We start from the raw sequence: 19,380 nt of genomic DNA, 5'->3' as shown, positions 1-19,380 counted from the left end.
TGTGAACAAAGCAAATATTTTTAAAAGCACATAACAATGTCAGCTTAGCACAAAGTATGTTTATTTTTAATTATTCTTTATTAGTGGCAATTTTTGATAGTGCCTTGAGTTAAAGCATCAGTTACAGAACAGGGTTGCAAATGCCAAATAGCTAAGATGTGAATCTTATTCTTTTTCACTTCTGCTTTCGGAGGGTTAAAACTCAGCAGCGGAAAGGTGAGTAGAAGTTTGACTAACTGGATTAAATCTACTGTACATTAAATGCTGTTGTGGGGCATGATCTAGCTATGGCACATAAGTGTCAAAGCAAATTATACTGATCATATCTCTTTGCAGTATGGGAAAGCATCTAGGTGGTAGTGCAGTTTAAGCATATCTCCTACTCTTGTTAACACATGCCTTGAGTACATTTCGATATCAACTGCGGGATAAAATGAGAGGTACCAGTTGATTTCATTTTCCATGTGTACTGACGAGTAGAAAGGTATAGTGGATAAATGCTTCTACTTGATTCCTCCATAAACTCTTCGGGGTGGGGTTTGAGGGGGAATACTACTTGTAAAACCAATTCAAAGTGTGCAGTGATCAGAATACTGAGATTAAATTGAGTAGCTCACAACATAGAACATTGTGGATTCAGGAGCTGAATACGTGTTGGAATGACCTGCAATAGCACAAAACGCTTTGCTGCTTATGATAAAGTTTCAAGCAACTTAGCAAACGATTCTGGGTGAGATTTGTGAATTATATTATTCTGCACTTTCCAATATCAAATTTTCCCCTCAGCAATTTTTATATTCACGTTCTCTATATTTGCTGATTTAAGGAATTTTTTTTCAAAAATGTGTGTTGTGTTATGTAATCCTGTTAAAATCATTGCCCATATTCATCAAAACATCCAATAAACGAAATTGTATTTTTTTTTCTTGCACAGAAAGGTCAGTTTGTTGAATTGTTACTGAGATGATTCAATTCCTCTTGTGGTGGTGAATTATTGGCAAAGCTTTCAGATTGCCCGTGAATAGCAATCCTAGTCTACTGACTCTTTTTAAAGGAATTCTTATGACTTAACTACTGAACTCTAAAGAGAAAGTTGGGATGATTGTTTGCCAATGATTGTTAATTATTACCTGAATGATAATCTGTGTGATATATCTTCAAGTTAGCCAAGAATATTCCATTCATAGTAAAGTTGTAGAAATTTGATCTAGTCATGGTAAACTTTGATTTCCGATTTTCTTGAGAGGAAAGTGCATATTTATTGGTGCAGGTGAATTAATATTCATAATTTTTGACCACTTGTCCAGGCTTCAGACCTGTGGTGAATTGGATAAGGTAAATGTATTCCCTCCCATAAGAACACATCGTATTAATTGTTACTTTGTGCACCTTGACCAGTACCTGATTATGGTAAGGTACGTTGTGTGTCACTGTGCTCCCCTGTCCCCTGGTCATCGAGAAAGGAATGCATATTTTACCAGATGTTAGATCACCAATTAAACTAGGCAATTTATTTTGTCAAAAATCTATGTACTGGTGTGGCAGGAATAGAATACATTTACAGTAATGATGAATCACATTATAATCAGAGAGAGAGGAAAAAATCGCTCTTGGAGTATGGCTGCTGTTCAGTTAGCCACATTACCAATTGCAGGTGCATTTTTCACCTGTGCCACCAATGTATGAAACTGTCTGCTTCATCTTCATTTTGAAGAGATACCAAAACATGGGGGTTGCTTCTCTGAAAATAGTGCTTGTTCTCAAAAATAGAGCCACCAAAAGTTTATTGTATTTGTTAGAAGAGCCTGACAGACAATATACATTTCCAAACTAACACCTGAAGGTGCCAAGCACAGAGTGTGTGCACTGTGGAGGATACTTTTGATTAATGCAGTTTGGTAGCTCCAATTTAGTGCTTCCTGGTAGAATCCAAATTAGTAATATTTTCTTTTAAAACAAGATCCACATGTGTGAGATTTATTTAATCACCAAACTCTTAAGTAGAGGAAAAAATTGTCAAAAGTAAACTATTAAATGACTGTTTGATTTTATTTTAAATCAGATGGTTCACTTTTAGTCAGTGATTCCAATAATGGGAAATCTATATAGATTTCCACACAGCTGAATGCAATTACTTAAAATTTGCAGTGTGAAGTTGGCACCTTGAATCACTGTAGTCTTTCTAGAGCAAACACTTCCACTGTGCTGTGGATAGGGAACTCCCAAGACGAAGTGAATTTGGCAAGTGTAAATTTGGTGGGGAATGTGCAATTGGCGGTACTCCTGTATGCAAAAGAGATTTCCCACCTGAAAACCTTACTATGACATTCATTTAGAGAACTGGTAGATGTAGGCCTGGACTGGCAATTTATTCTAGAAGTTTACTTGCATCCACAGGTAGTTGGATCTTCTGGGCTTGGGTCAAGTTGTGAGGCCGTCGTCATTAACTGTTCAATAGGAATGGTGTACCTGAGATGTTAATTGCTCTAAGTTGCAGTTTTTAACCTAAAAGTCTTTGAATTCCCTGAAAATAGATATTGAAAATGGAATTTATTTATATAAAATAACATCTGACAAGGGGCTGTGAATTGTAACAATATGGTATGACATTTGTTTGAGTAATCTTTTTTTATCTTAAACATTGTCTTTGAAATAAAATGCAGTTTTTGTGTAATAGAAATGTTGGCAAATACATTGGTTTATTTTACATTTTGAAGGTTCAAAAGCTCACTCTATTGTCAAAAAGTATGCATGCAAGATACAACTCTGATATTTTAGGGGAAGGCGATAGCCATGAAATACAGAAAGACCAAGGGAGTTACTATCACAATATATTTGCCAATTCAATGCATTGATGTATTTTCATTTTTATTGAATGATTTGCACTTCAAATATTAATTTGTGTGGCTAAATTCTTCATATTGACATGGTTAATTTTCAATTAATATATATGTAAAGATTAATACAAAAATAGATATAATTAGTGTGTTATTACATTAAGTCTGTTGAGTAGACATATGATCTTCTCTCATTTGTACCATGGAAAAATACTGCTAGATCCAGCAGTAATACTCTTGGCACTGGAAGTGCTATTGGCTGTTGTACTTACTCTTGACATTTAGTTGATCCTGCTGGAAAGACTGCCTTGTCTTCTTTTGACTATTGTATCCGTGGTTACTAACACATGACAATTAGCTTGATCTTTGGGTAGGGGCAAAGGTTAGTCATGCAAGTTGTTCTTAGCAGAGTACAAGGAGTGAAACTGAGACAATAGCAGTGGAATTTACAAGATAAAGTTTTGTTTCCCTTCGCTTTTGTATTTACTAGTAAAACAATTGTTGCATTTCTTTTGTGAAATGCAATTGCAAACAGATTAAGAATAAGGACCTGACACTTGAATGGAAATATTAGCTGATTGGATTTCAGTGTTCAGTATTAATTATATTAGCTTTTAACTGCAATATTCCACTGAATACTTCTGCGTGCCAAAAGAAAAAAAAATCAAGTACAGTTAATGGAAGCTGGTCTTGGTGAAAATGTAGTAACCCCACAGACGACATGCACCCATTATTTTAGTTTTGTTTTACATGGCATTGGGAAAAATAAAATCAAAGCAGTTTTTTTTCCTTCATCTCCATTTCAGCATTTAATTTCTGCTAATTATTTCATTAATCTTTGGAAGTGGGTAATGAGCACATCTTAGCAGGAGTCCTGCTGAAGTGTTTCAAGCCCAAGATGTCGGGTTGCACTCTTTTCCACAGATGCTGCCTGGCCTGCCGAGTTCCTCCAGCATTTTGCGTGTGTTGAGTGCATTTTATGGTTTTCTTCTGAGCAAGTTGTTTGCTTGTTTCAGCCAATAGTGATATAAGTGGGTAATATGACTGTGATTTTCTTTTCGCTTAGATTCACAAGTACTATTGGGATGGTGTAAGTGTGTGCTGGGATAGAGTTTCCACTTTGACCGTATTCAGCAATTCCATTTGCCCCACTGAATAATACTGAGAGTGAAATCTGCCTCCCCCCCCCCACCCCACTGTCATGAAGAGAATCCCTGCTAGATTAAGAGAAGCAACATTTTGTTCTATGATTAATACAACTAAAATAGGCTAACCACAAAATAACATCAATTTTCACCTGCCAGGAGTAACCTGATTTTTAAGATAATAGAGCTCATTTTTCAAAAATGGTGCCTTTTTTTTCCTTGTGCCCATGTTAATGTTTTTAACCTGTTTTAACCTGTTGGTGCTCTTGTACATAAGACAATCGCAGGGACACAGTCTGCTTTATTATGGAACTTCTTTCTAGTCCAATGTTCTCAAAGCTAACACAATATTCCAGAAAATTGTGAGTTTAAAATTCCTTCTGACATAATGTAATTTTCCCTCAAGATCTATCTGCTCTATACTCATTTTTGTATTATTTTTTTCTCCAAACTTTTCTCCAACTTCTGGTACATTCCTTATCATTGAAAATTTAATTAAGTTCAGAGACTGATTTAGCTTCAGCCACTGCTTAGAAAGTATTTCCTTTCCTGATAACCTTTCAGCTGAAATGAGCAAATTCTGTAATTTCTCTCTAAGTTTTTGGTGCTGATATGTATATATTTTTAAGTATGTTCAGGCATGCTTACTTATAAATTAAATGCATTAAATTATACACTTACAACAAAAGGTAACAAAGTGCTCAGTAAGACTGGCATTAATTGATGGTAATTAGGTATCCAAGGTTTCTGATTCATTTTTAATTTGCAGTTGAACATGAGCCTTGTTCTGGTGTTGGAGTAAGCAGTGGTAACTCGAACTTGTTGTTTTGGGATGTGGTTTCATCCACGTTGCACCTGCGTCTGCATGCAAACCAGTTCTGCAGCTGGAAAAATGTACCATTTGGATTTAAGTAAATTTCTTGCATTGCAGCATGCCTAATTCTCCTGGTCTATTGTCTCCCTGAATCAGGTTCTGGTTGGAATTAATCTCTTCCACCATACTCTGGGATGAATTTATCTATCCTCAACCTGCAAAACAGTTGCAATGGGATTTTCTGGGGCAGGAGGAAACCAGTCTTCTATTTATTGCTAATTTTTTGAATAGGGAAAAAAAAAATCCTCACCGTGATCTGGTCAGAATTGGGTTTATCATCACCGGCATGTGTCATGAAATTTGTAAACATTTCAGCAGCAGTTCAATACAATACATGATAATGTAGAAAGAGAAAAAAGTAAATCAGTTACAATAAGAATATACATGTATGTTGAATGATTGAAAATAGTGCAAAAACAGAAATAATATATTTTTAAAAAGTGAGGTAGTGTTCATGGGTTCAATGTCCATTTAAGAATTGTATGATAGATGGGAAGAAGCTGTTCCTGAATAGCTGAGTGTGTGCCTTCAGCACTTCCTGTAAATTTTGAAGACAGCGTTCTAATGTATAAATTACATAAATAGTTGAAAAGCTTCTTGAACATTATGTACTGAGTTCTGGGCCAAATGAGACTGGCTTGGATGGGGCATCTTGTTATGCATGGACCAGTTGGACCAAAAGGCCTGTTTCCATGGTGTAAAACTCTGACTCTATGATAGCTCAGTTTGAGCAATTCAAGACTCAATGAGTTTAAATACCAAACTTTGTTTCAAAGACAAGATATATGTGCATTTAGTGCTTTCCTGAGCCCTAATTGTAATCGGGTTGTCCCCAATTTAGACAGGATTTTACTCCTGTGAGCTGTTTGTAGAAGACGCCTGCAGCCCTGGATTGAATCTATGGGCAGTTCACAAGTCATCTGATCATAAACTGTGTAGGACCTGTACATGGGATAAGTAATGCAAAAGGAGACAATTCAATCCAGTCAGTCCATGCTGTCATTTATATGTCACTCGAGCCACATTTCCTCACTAAGTACATCAAGATAACTCTCTGTTCTTTTTGACTAACCAGCATCCACCAATGTATACCTACGCTCTTCACTTTAACTACTCCATGTAGTGGTGAATTCCATGTTTTCTCCAATATTTTGGGGAGGGAAATATTTATTTTGAATGAGATGTTGAATTTCTTGCTGTCTATTCTCCCTTCAAGACCTCCAGATATGCTATTTCCTCCCCGTGGAAATGTTCCCTTGGTTTTCACTGTAAGATAGCATTGAAGATTATAGTTCAAGTGCATTTCATCCTTATTGCAAGAAAAAATAAACTAATCTGATTTGTGCCCACTTACACTTGATTAAGTTCATGGGCACCTAAGTCAATCTATTTGGAATTTAACATGCAAAAGTGAGGACAACTTTAGGTAGAACATCAGGAATAACCTGATGCGATGCTCATAGGATCAAGCACTAAGTCCCGCAATGGGGTTGTGGTATCTGGGTTAGTGCCGAAGTTCTTGCAAATGCAAATCAATTTGCAAGACACTAAATGATAACAGAATTGCTTCAGGGGCTGGTGATGGTGAACCAGCATTTGATTACTTTTTAACTTTATTGAATTTCTTGATTTGTTGGGTTGGCCACTTCTTAAGCCTATATTGCCAATGCTGTAGGAATATAATTCCTCACTTTTCCATTAATATGTTGAAGGATCATAAGTTTACTATAAAACATAATTGTTATTTTATAGTATTTGCCATAACATTAAGGGTGATTGTTCTAGAGCTGCTGCTACTGCACAGTGACTCAAATCCAATCCTTCCTTCTGGCACTATCAGTGCCAGTATAGATTTCCTCACACACTCCAAAGGTTGTGCAGTTGATAGGTCAATTGGTTCTCGTAAATTGACCTTGGTGTGTAGATGAGTAATAGCACTTAGAAGGAAAAGTTCTGGAGGGATGAAATTGAGGTAGGACTGGTGTTTTTGATACACTTGGCCGAAGGACCCGTGTTGTCTCTCTCCTGTATAGCTCTATAACTTTATATGCTGATCCAGTTTAGGCTGCAATTTTCAGTTTCTACCTTACTTTAAGATTTTGCAGTATTGAAGTTCTGTTTGGTAGGTCCAGGTATTTGGGCACCTAAGTAGCATCTGTAGAATAGTCTTGGAAATTATGGTATAAATGTTTCCTTGGGGATTCAAATATAGAGGCATGACTGTCCAATTCCAGCAGCTCCTGATACCTCTAGAGTGTGAAAACCACATTGAATATTAACTGGGTTACAGGATTGTCACTTGCACAGAAAACAACCACTGGAAGCATGTGGATTAAATGGATTGCAATATCATTCAGCACATTAACACTGATGCGACACAGATGCCATGTAGGAGCTTAGCATTTCAATTAAAACCTTGTCTTAATCATGCAGTGACGAACACATATCCAGTAGCAGGAAAGAACTACCACCAGCACTATTTAAATGATTCCTCCCTTTTAAAAAGAGGTTACTTCAAATGCTAATTGCAATATTTGTGTTTTATAGTGGTTTCAGGTTACAAAATTCTATTGGGAGTGACTGGTGCTGCATTCTGGGTATCCAGGAAGTAGGAATGCCCAGAAAGCAGCAGCTTGACATGGAAGAATGTGAGAAATGTAAGTGATTCTGTTAGAGAAACTTCACTGAAACCTGTCACCTGCTGTTGGCCTCATGCAAGGAAAAGCCATGACAGCAGTATGAGCTTCCATGACGACACTGCTGTGGGGCTGTCATGATACTCTGACATTTAGTGGCTATTGGTTGTGCTACGTAGGTGCTTGTGATGTCAGCCATCAATCACTGCATTGTGGAGATTTCTACAAGTGTATAAATTAAGTTGGCCAGTAGTTTCACGCTGGAAAAATTGGGCTGTGTTCTCTTTGCAAAGCCCTATGGCCAATTGGTGCATGACTCCTCCAATCTGCTTGGCGCTGGACACAGACTTTCTGGCAACCTTCCCACTGCATCAAATGTTTCATTGTCCTTGTTTTTTTTTCTTCCCTGCAGCTTGTTCCTATAAGGTCCTAAAGAGAGCTGTAGGCCATACGTACCCAGTGTCTCATTGTTTGCAAGTCCTGCTTTTTTTGTAATGTATTTAATTTACAGGATCACAAATCTGAAATTCAGTGATAATGTATCTTCTTCCTTACTATGATATTGATATTTCTTTCATGCTTGGCAATGTCTTTGCCCCTTTACCATTTCAGCTACTCAAGAATAAAGGAATGCTGAGGTGTGGGGTTGGTGGCTGACATGAGGGGTTCTGTAGTATTGTCTTGTGGTTACAAATTGGAACTGTATATGAGCAGCTGTGATATAGAAAAGAAAGATTATCCGTGGAGAAAATAGGCAGAAAGTATTTTGAATAATTAACTGGTGAGGCCAGCGTTGGTGGACAGAGCTGCCTAACCTGCTGAGCATTTTCAGTATTTTCTGTTTCATTTCAGTTTCTACTACTGTTAGTTTGCCTCTTAGCAATGAGGTTACTGTCATCTTTGAAATTTTCACACCTGTTCTTGGCCACCTCTGAGGTGGCAGAAAGATCATATTCTCCTTGGGTAATACAAAGGGATACAGCATAAGAATAGGTCCTACAGAGCGTGATGTCTGCACCAACCCTGATGCCAAATTCCATCTGCCTGGTCCATATCCCTCTACTTCCTGCCCGTTCATATCTGTCCAATTCATGTCTACTTCCATTTAGTTCCTGTTACATCCAGTTGTCGTCTATGTGCCGGAAATGTGTCAGTAGCTGAAGTACAGTGTACTTAAATGTTGTGGCACTCTGTCTTGGAGCTGACTCTATGTAGAATCTGAGAGATGTGGGTGTGAAACTTGCAGCAGTAGCATGTTATGGCAGATTATTGGTGAAATGATGCGGGTCTCTGGAACTGAGCGGTGCCTCAGCCATTTAGTAGTTTTAGGCTTTTGAGGAAACGAGCTCTTAATTTTTCCCAAATTAATTTGAGGCCACTGGACCTTTTCAGGCAGTTTCCTGGCACTGATCTCCAGAGCTGACTGCATACGCAGCTTTCACAGTATGCCTTCTGTCCCTCTAGTGATAGGACACTCTCTTATACTGCCTGCTTTGAGGCCGATAGTGTGGCACCCAAAAACCTTGAGCCATGGAGGCAGTTCCCTTCTGTGTCACACGTGTTGTTGGCTTCAAGGTCAGCTTTAATGGGATGTTAGGCAGCACTTGTAGTTAAAGTACTCCTCGCTTTTATTAACTCAGAATTTTGTCATCTGGACAATCCTGTATTTGCACTGGATTCAGCAATCATTATAATCTGTATTTGTACCTTGTATCTTCACAGCACAGAAGGCAATGCTACTGGGTCTCTGCCAGCTTCCAGAATACCTAGCACGGTAGCATAATGGTTAGCACAGTGCTTTACAGTGCAGTGAGCTGGGTTCAATTTCCCCTCCGCCTTCTGTAAAGAGTTTGTATGTCCTCCCTATGACAATGTGGGTTTCCTCTGGGTGCTCCGGTTTCTTCGCACAGTCCAAAGTGGTCCCGTTTGGTCGGTTAATTGGTCACTATAAGTTGTCCTGTGGTTAGGTTAGGAATAAATCGGGGATTGCTGGGCAATTTGGCTTGAAGAGAGGGAAGGGCCCATTGCAGGCTTCATCTCAAGAAATAAATAATAAAAATTAATTTAAATTCTATTCCTCTGCTGATTTTCCTCAGATCCTATTCTCTCTGTAATCCCACCAATTTTCCCACAGAATTCTACCATTCACGTAAATTTAATGAACAGCTTACAGCGGCCAGCTGACCTACCAACTTGTGTAGCTTAGTGATAGGAGAACAATCTGGAGCACCCATGGAAGCTCCTGTGGGAGAATATACAAACACAACAGAGACAGGACTGGAAGACCAGGATTGAACTTTAAATCTCCAGATGTGTGAGGCACCTGTTCTACTAGCTGTATCCACTGTCACCTGCAGACAGTTTAACAGGGCAGGAGTTAACCCTTCCACTCCGACAGCCTCCACATTTATTGTATAATCCTCTCATTTCTGCGACCACCACCAAACAGTTTTTTTTTTAATTGGAAAAAAAATTATTACCCCAAGAAAAACTAATCTAGCAAACTAACCACTAACTAATAAAGAAAAGAAAAGGAAAAAAGGGGGAAAAATGGGCTGTTTATAGTATCTATAAAAAGACAAAGAATCAGCAGTGTCACCAACTCCGATCCTCTCTACGTATATATAATCAAAACCGGAAAAACAAATAGGATTGGAACAGGGTCAAATTACATCATGTGAAAATATTGAATAAATGGCCTCCAAGTCTTTTCAAATTTAATAGAAGGGTCATGTATGACACTTCTGATTTTTTCAAAATTTAGACATAACATAGTTTGAGAAAACCATTGAAATATGGTCGGGGAATTAATTTCTTTCCAATTCAACAAAATAGATACCAAACAGAGTTTCATTCAATTTTTTAGTTCCCTCTGAGACCCTTGATCCACTTCTCAGTCACTTCTTCCATTGCCAGTTTCCCTTACAAGTGTATGAGATATTACACATACCATTAACTTGTCCATCCTCAATGTCCAGAGAACATTTTTAGGGTGAAATGGTGATCTTAAAACACATTTAGATGGTATAAGTGCACACTTATCTGAATGACAAATGATACTATTCCTGGTCTAACCAAATGGGGAAATGGGGTTAGCTTCCTTACTCTGAGTATTTGTCTTTAAAGCAATATGTAAGTGATGTTTCCCGCTAGGACATCTTTGTACACACGTATTTGTAATCTTGCAGTTCATGGATAGTAAATTTGGCATATTTCAACTGTTATATTTGTCATATGTTCAAAATACAGGGAGAATTTTTTGTTTTGGAAGGAGCTTAGGAGTTGGCCATTTGCCTCCAAATGGTAGCAGATAAATTGGTACATCTCCCAAGGTGACAGATTTGTTTTTTTTAAAAAACAGATTTGACCGTGACAGATCAAGGGGATCAAATAACATTGATAAACCACAAGAGGAAACCTCAAATGGCTTATCAATATTATCTAAACATGGAGTTGTGTTACTACCTGAAAACACATTTGTGTTTTATATAACGTATTCAGACGCACTGTAAAATGTAATGGTCTTTAGCAATATCAAGCCATGACCTTAAGAATAATAGTTAATTTGAAAAAGAGCAGGCATGTTGTTCCTCAGCCTCTGTTCTAGTGATGGAAAGGGGTGTTTAAGTTGGCTGAACTATTAGCAACACAGGAATAGAATAAATATAGAATAGAAAATGCAGAGAGTTAAGTTCCTTAAACATATTCCAGTATCTTGTCCACATTGTTTAAAAAAAAAATACATTTTTAACAACTAAATGGGAAAAGGAATTAAAGAACATGTACTGTAAATTATTCTTACTGTGTGGCGACCCACTTTCTGCGCAGGCGAACCTGCTCACAAATAGCCAGCGTGCGGGAGGAGACTTTGGTAATGCACCTCTGATGTCATTCCCGCCTGGAGAGGGTGGGCACTAGGGATTAAATGCCAGTGCCGCGAAGTTTGAATAAACTAGTCTCGAAATGACTTACCGACTGCGTGTCGGTATTTCAGCGCTGTGTGTAGCACATCGCTACATTGGTGACCCCGACGGTCCAAAGATTTGGACCAAAGATGACCGACTCTTCATCTGTTTTGCTAAAACTGCCGACTTTCTGGACGCTGTGACCACGCGTGTGGTTTAGCCAAGCAGAAGCCCAGTTACAGATTCGGCAGATATCCTCTGATTCCATGCGTTACTACCACGTGGTGAGCGCCCTTGACCAGGAGACAGCCGCCCAGGTTGCGGATTTCATACAGTTGCCCCCGGAAGAAGGCAAATATGAAGCATTCAAAGCACTGCTCATTGGGACCTTTGTCCTCTCACGGCGTTCAGCATTGGTTTGGGAGACAGACTGCCATCAGCATTGATGAACGAGATGCTGTCCCTGGCTGACGGACACAAACCCTGCCTCATGTTCGAGCAAGCGTTCCTAGAGCGACTGCCTGAGGACATACATCTGCTGCTGGCCGACGCAGATTTCAGCGACCCCCAGAAGGTGGCGGCCCGGGCAGATGTGCTGTGGAAAGCCAAGAAGGAGAGCGTTGCGTCCGTCGGTCAGATTACCAGGCCACGCGCCCAACAGCAGACTAGACCAGGCCCGGCAGGGGAGCGCACACAACACAGAGGCAGTAGTGAGGAGGCGAGTGAACAGTGGTGTTTCTACCACCAGCGATAGGGCACAGAAGCCCGCCATTGTCGCCCGCCCTGCAAGGGCCAGGGCCAGGGCCAGCTGCCGCTAATGACTATGGCGGCTGGCCACCAGGACAGCCTTTTGTACGTCTGGGACAAACAGTCGGGATGCCACTTCTTGGTCGACACCGGAGCAGAGATCAGCGTCTTGCCCCTGACGGGGTACGACACCCGCAACAGGAAGTCAGGACCCACCCTGAGGGCCGCAAACGGCAGCACGATACAGACCTACGGCACCCGCACAGTGCAGCTGCAGTTCGGCGCCGGCCGGTTCACGTGGGACTTCACACTGGCCGCCGTGGCCCTGGGGGCGGACTCCTTGCGAGCTCACAGCCTGCCGGTCGACTTGCAAGGGAAAAGACTGCTACATGCCGAGACTTTCCAGACGTTCTCCATGGGTGAAGCCAAGTTGCTGGCCTCACACCTGGACTCCATCAAGCTGTCGGACAACGAATTCACCAGAATCCTGGTGGACTTTCCATCGATTCTGGCACCACAGTTCACGGCAGCCATGCCCAGACACGGGGTACAGCACCACATCCCGACCCAGGGACCACCCCTCCACGCCCACACACGAAGGCTCCCCCTGGAAAAGCTCCGCCTGGTGAAGGAGGCGTTCAAGAGGATGGAGGAATTGGGGATCGTACGGAGGTCCAACAGCCCATGGGCCTCCCCCCTGCACATGGTGCCCAAAGCAGCCGGGGGTTGGAGACCATGTGGCGACTACCGCAGACTGAACGAGGCTACCACTCCAGACCGCTACCCTGTGCCGCACATACAGGACTTTGCAGCAAACTTGCACGGGGCAAGAATCTTTTCCAAAGTAGACCTCGTCTGGGGATACCATCAAATCCCAGTGCACCCTGAAGACATCCCCAAAACAGCACTCATCACCCCGTTCGGCCTGTTCGAGTTCCTCCGAATGCCGCACAGATGTTCCAGCAGCTAATGGACGCGGAGGGATGCGACCTGGACTTTGCGTTCATCTATTTGGACGACATCCTTATAGCCAGCAGTTGTCGTCAGGAGCATCTGTCCCATCTCCGCCAGCTCTACTCCCGCCTGAGTGATTTCGGCCTCACGATCAACCCGGCCAAATGCCAGTTCGGTCTCGATACCTTCGACTTCCTGGGCGACAGGATTACCAAAGACGGGGCAACACCTCTGCCCGCCAAGATAGATGCGATCTGCCGCTTTGCCCGGCTCAACACGATCAAAGGCCTGTAGGAGTTCGTTGGTATGGTGAACGTCTACCACTGTTTCCTCCCCTCAGCAGCCCATATCATGCGCCCTTTGTACAGCCTGATGTTGGCTAAAGGCAAGGACATTACTTGGAACGAGGAGGCCGCGGCCGCTTTTGTTAAAACCAAGGAAGCCTTGGCAGATGCCGTGATGCTGGTGCACCCCAGAACGGACGTTCCGACCACCCTCACGGTGGATGCATCCGACACAGCAGTTGGTGGGGTGCTGGAGCAGCTCATCGAGGGGAGCTGGCAACCCCTGGCGTTCTTCAGCAAGCACCTACGACCACCCGAACTCAAGTACAGTGCTTTCGACCGGGAGCTGTTGGCACTGTATCTGGCAATCCGGCATTTCAGGTACTTCTTAGAAGGCAGGCCGTTCACCGCGTTCACAGACCACAAACTGTTGACCTTTGTGTTCACGAAGGTGTCCGATCCCTGGTCGGCTTGCCAGCAGCGACATCTGTCCTACGTCTCCGAGTACACGACGGACATCCAGCATGTCTTGGGAAAGGACAACGTTGTGGTGGACGTACTCTCCAGACCAGCTGTCCAGGCCCTGTCCCTGGGGGTGGACTATGCAGCACTGGCGGAGGCACAGCAGGCAGATGACGAGATGCCCAGCTACAGGACCGCAGTCTCGGGTTTGCAGCTGCAGGACTCTCTCGTAACCCACAGCAGTCCTGGACAGGCTACGCAAAAGGCTCAGCAACCTGACCCCGTACCAACTTCACAGCACAGATGGACCCCGACCCATGTACCCAAAGACCTGCAGAACTGTAAGTTTGTGTTTGTACGAAGGGGCGGACACTGGGCACCGCTACAGCGGCCATACGAGGGACCATTCAAGGTGATCAACAACAACAGGTCCACGTACATTCTGGACGTTGGGGGGAGAGAGGAGGTTTTCACGGTGGACCGACTCAAACCAGCCCATGTGGACTTGGCGCAGCTGGTCGAGGTTCAGGCACCGCAGCGCAGAGGCAGACCTCCCAAACAGAGGCTGATCCAGACTGTGGACATTGGGGGGTGTATCGCTAGTTCGTGGTGACCCACTCTCTGCGCAGGCGAACCGGCTCACAAATAGCCAGAGGGAGACTTTGGTAATGCACCTCTGACGTCATTTCCACCCGGAGAGGGCGGGCGCTAGGGATTAAATGCCAGCGCCGCAAAGTTTGAATAAACTAGACTCCAAATGACTTACTGACTGTGTGTTGCTATTTCAGCGCTGTGTGTAGCACATCGCTACAACTGCATGATAATTGAGTTGTAATTCTTGCTGTTATGCAGTTTTAGAAGAGCCTAATGCTTCAATGAGATTTGTGTTCCTCAGGTTATTTTTAAAAAGTGTAAGCTAGCAAATATATTTGTTTCTTGTTTGCTGCAGCATATCCAGAAATTTGCATATAGATGATCATGTGCTTCCTAAATTGTTTTTGTTTGTCGCATTGCAAGGATGTGCAATATTATAAATACAGCAAGCTTGTTAGAAATTTTTCCCTTAGTTTTTAACACTGTCTTAATCACTATTTATAACACTAGCCTTTTGTAGCTGGCAGTTTGTATTATATTGCACTTGAATTTGTACTTTAAATCTTTGGGATTTACACATATATTCTGTTTACTGTATTTCACAGTAAATGTAATTGCATTTTGAATAGTATTTCTCAGATGGGAAACTATTACATTCTCACTGCTGCTTTAAATGCTTTTCATACAATTGTAGAAATACTATTAAATGCTTAATTTTCAGTATCTCTAGTTACATATCAAGTTTTTAATTTTTTTAAAAAAGTGTGTAGATAGCAAGTTTCGGAATTCCTGTGCGCTAGGATATGGATGTTAGCCTTTTGAAAAAAAATTTAGTGTGCAAGTTTTGTGATGTCATTTTTGTGATCTAGAGGGCAAATACAGCGTAATCTCGTGATATCCTGCAAGGTTTGGAAGGAATAAATGATTCTTTGAGAACACACGCAGTATTTGCATGGAGAAAGATAGCCCTGGGTTTGTTATGGATTCATTTCAGATTCACCCAGCTATTTGAACAAGGATTTGAACTTGGATATCTGATTTGATTCTCTCTCCCATGAATTTAGGACACTGTCAGACACTTGAAATAAGTGAACACATGTTAAAATGGGGACATAGATGAACACCAGGCATCTTGCAGTCTCATCAACTGTACAGTGGGCGCTTACAATAATGAAAACCTTACTCTGGAATTCAGAAACCAGAAGTGTTACCAGTAAAAGCTTAATGAGAAATAACTAGTGTGGAGTTATGAATGATCCTGTAAACAACCTACTTTGTGGTACAAATACGAAGCATTGTTAGAAAGGCGTTTATATAGACATGCATAAATAAATACATTGGGAAGTTCCCACATCAAGATGATTTAAAAAAAAAACACAGATATTCAGCACTTGCACAAAAATAGAAACCATAAAATGCAACATACACTCAACAGTTTTTAGGAGGTACCTACAAAAAGAGTAGGTTTTTACCTTTCATATTTGATGAAACTTAATCAGATCTTCAATCTAAGATTTAGCTGTTTGCGTTTTCACAATGGGGCCTGCTCGGTCTTATCTGTTGATCAGGAAATTGCTTATTAGCATGGGCCAATAAAAGGAGAAGCCATCGCTGGAATGGGCCAGTGTTAGTGGTCAGGCTTTGGCTCTCCAGGCAGACGCTAAAACTTAAGCTTGAGAAGTCGCAGCCGCAGGTATAACAAGTGGAGCCGGGATGGTAGTTAAGGCAGTAGAATACTTCTGTAAGATGTGACATTTCAGGGTACCTAATGATTGCCCTGATGACTACATTTGCAGGAGGTGCATCCAACTTCAGCTCTTGACTGATGAGGTTGAGGAGGTGGAGATGGATGTACTCAGGACCATCCGGGAAATTGAAAGCATCCTCGATGAAATTTTTACCTGAGGTGGTCACACACAAAATGCAGGCTTCAGTTAGTTGAACTCGAGAATAAGGAAAGCCTGAAGGGGCCATGAAAAGTCATTGACAAATAGGACAAAAGAGAATCCAAGGCATCCTATACATATGCCGAGAAAAAGGATAACAAAAGAAAAGGATATGTCCACTCAAGGATAATGGTGGGAATGTTAGCTTGGATGTGGGTGAGGTCCTTAATGAGTACTTTGCATCAGTATTTACCACAGAGCTGGAGGTGGAGGATAGGGAGATCAGTGCTAGGTAAAGGAGGAGGTAGTATTGGGTCTCTTACAGAGTATTAATGTGAATAAATCCCCAGGGCCTGATGGGATATACCCCAGGATATTGAAAGAGGCAAGAGAAGAGATTGTTGGGTCCTTGAACAATATCTTCTTGTCCTCTCTAGCCACAGGTGAGGTCCTGGAGGACTGGCGAGTGGCTAATGTTGTTTCATTATTCAAGAAGGGAACTAGGGATAATTCTGCAAGCTATAGGCTGATGAGTTTTGTGTCAGTGGTAGGGAGTTACTGGAAAGAATTCTTAGGGATAGGACTTATGAAAGTTTAGAAACCCATGGCCTAATTAGGGAGAGCCAAATCTCCTAATGTGTTCTCTCAGACGTGTCCTACTAACTTGGAGTTTTTTTGACAAGGGTGGTTGATGAAGGTAGAGCTGTGGATGTTGTCGACATGGATTTTGGTAAGGCGTTTGACAAGGTCCCACATGAGAAGCTCATCTGATTCAGATGCATGGGATCCTTGGTAAATTGGCCATTTGAATTCAGAACCAGCTTGCACATAGAAGACAGGGGTAGTGGACAAAGGGATTTATTCTACCTGGAACTCTGTGATTAGTGGTGTTCTGCAGGGATTTGCACTGGGATCTCTGCTATTTGTGATGTTTGTAAATGACCAGGATGAAAATGAGGATGGTTGGCTTAGTAAACTTGCAGATTATACGAAGATTGGTGATGTTGTGGATAGCATAGAAGAATGGCAGAGAGTACAGTGGGATATGGATCAGTTACAGATATGGGTGGAGAAATAGCAGATGGAGTTTAACCTTGCCAAATGTGTGAATTGTTGCACTTTGGTAGGTCAAGGAGACTGCACACTGTTAAGGGCAAGATCATTAACAGTGTTGATGAACAGAGGGTTCTTGGGGTCCAAGTTCATAGTTCCATGAAAGTGGCTACACAGGTTGATGGGGTGATTGAGAGGGCAAACGGCATCCTGGCCTTCGTTAGTTGAGGCGTTGAGTTCAAAAGTCAGGATGTTATGTTGCAGCTTTATACAAGTCCAGTTAGGCTGAATCTGAAGTATTGCATACGTTTCTGGTCAGTCCATTATAGGAAGGATGTTGAACCTTTGCAGAGGGTCCAGAAGAGCTTTACCAAGATATTTCCTGGATTAGAGGGCATGTGCTGTAATGAGAGTTTGGATAAACTTGGGTTGTTTTCTCTGGAACATCTGATAGAGGCTTATAAGATTATAAGAGGCGTAGATAGATAGAAAATATCTTTTCCCAAGGGCTGAAATGTCTAATAACAGAGGACATGCATTTAACATGAGAGGGGGTAATTACCAAGGAGACATGGAGGACAGTTTTTTTTTACATTGAGAGTGGTGGTGCCTGGAATGTGTTGCCTGGAGAGGTGGTGGAGACAGAAACATTAAAGACTTTTAAGAGACACATGAAGGTGAAGCAAATGGAAGGATATGGACATTGTGTTGACAGAAGAAATAAGTTAGCCATTTGATTACTAACTCAATTGGTTTGGCACAACATTGTGGCCAGAAGTGTCTGTTTCTGTGCTTCTATGTTCTGTTTGATGCTAGATCCAAGTGTTTCTGCGTTTTCCAGTTTCATTTCACATTAAACCATTAAAACTTCAACAATGAGTATCTGCAAATGAGAAATTGTTGAATAAGAGAGCACTGGTGAGCAATAATTTAAATACAGAGAATTGTTCAGTGAAATTTTCGACTTTTCAAAGGGAATATTGAGAATACTATTGTTAAGCTTATAGATCATTGCAAATTAGGGCAGTTAATCCAGTATCAGAATTGGGTTTAATATCACTGTATATGTAGTGAAATTTGTTGTTTTTGAAGCAGCAGTAGATTGCAGTACTTAATAAAAACTGTAATGATTTTTACATTAAGTAGAGAACCAAAAAAAGACTTCATTGATAAAGATTGAAGAGAAAGTTTGACAGACATTTGTACATCAAGGGTGTTGTCAAATATGGGAAGAAAGGGAAAACGACAAGAGCCCTAAGTTGGTTCATTCCCTGACGTTATTGAATAGTGGTCAGAGTGGTTGACTGCTTTTGTTTTCTTAAGTTATTATCTAAAGAGTTGTAGGTTGTGATCTTTCTGAACAATTTTAAGCTGTTAAGTGAGAAATGTGCATTGAGCATGTTGATAATATCTTGTACATGAAATGGCGGTAGGGAAATGACATTGTGCTGAGGTGAATCACCGTCATTAAGTAAAGTGCCCAGTCTAGTTCCCTCAGAGAATGTAAAACAAAAATACACTTATGTTCACATGAAGATAGGATGATGAGGTCACATTTAAAATTGTTTACTCTCTATAAATATTAAAGTCAAAACTAATAATCCGGCACAATTGGGTCTTTTGTGGAGGCTGGTTACACATGTTCTGGACTGTCAGATGATACTCGTAATAATACCAAACTTTTATTTAATATTTTGCATCTTAAACTGCAGTATCTTAAATTTTCCAGTGAACTCTGTGAATGTGAAGGAAGCAGGAAACATAAAAAGCACTCTGCCTTCTTGTTCCAACCGCAAACCAACCATATTCTTGATGTTCTGGATCTCAACCCTGGCTCTGGCTACAGATCCCGCTCACATCCTGAATGAATGAGAAAACCAGATGCTAAACCATTAGGATTTCCAAACAGGAAATCCAGAATGCTAGATTATCAGGGTTGTACTTTTGTTTGTACTTCAAGACCTCTGCCTCAATACCTCCTTGTTTAACTGGATCCTCAAATT

General features: G+C 41.3%; 1 protein-coding gene across 13 annotated transcripts in view; it reads left to right on the top strand.

Moving 5' to 3' along the window:
* The window catches only part of mef2aa (myocyte enhancer factor 2aa), a 194,294-nt gene that overhangs the window by 37,223 nt on the left and 137,691 nt on the right, over positions 1-19,380 (top strand). Inside the window, exon 4 of one of the 13 annotated variants that reach the window (XM_073033070.1) lies at positions 194-216. The exons of the other annotated variants lie outside the window; for them this stretch is intronic. The gene's annotated coding sequence lies outside the window, so the exon portion shown is untranslated. The remainder of the gene's footprint in view (positions 1-193; positions 217-19,380) is intronic. 13 annotated transcript variants of the gene reach the window in all.

The sequence above is a fragment of the Hemitrygon akajei genome, chromosome 30 (assembly GCF_048418815.1).
Source record: "Hemitrygon akajei chromosome 30, sHemAka1.3, whole genome shotgun sequence".
Classification (NCBI taxonomy): domain Eukaryota; kingdom Metazoa; phylum Chordata; class Chondrichthyes; order Myliobatiformes; family Dasyatidae; genus Hemitrygon; species Hemitrygon akajei.
The sequence above is the reverse complement of the archived record's forward strand: the minus strand, read 5'-3'. Positions and strand labels throughout refer to the sequence as shown.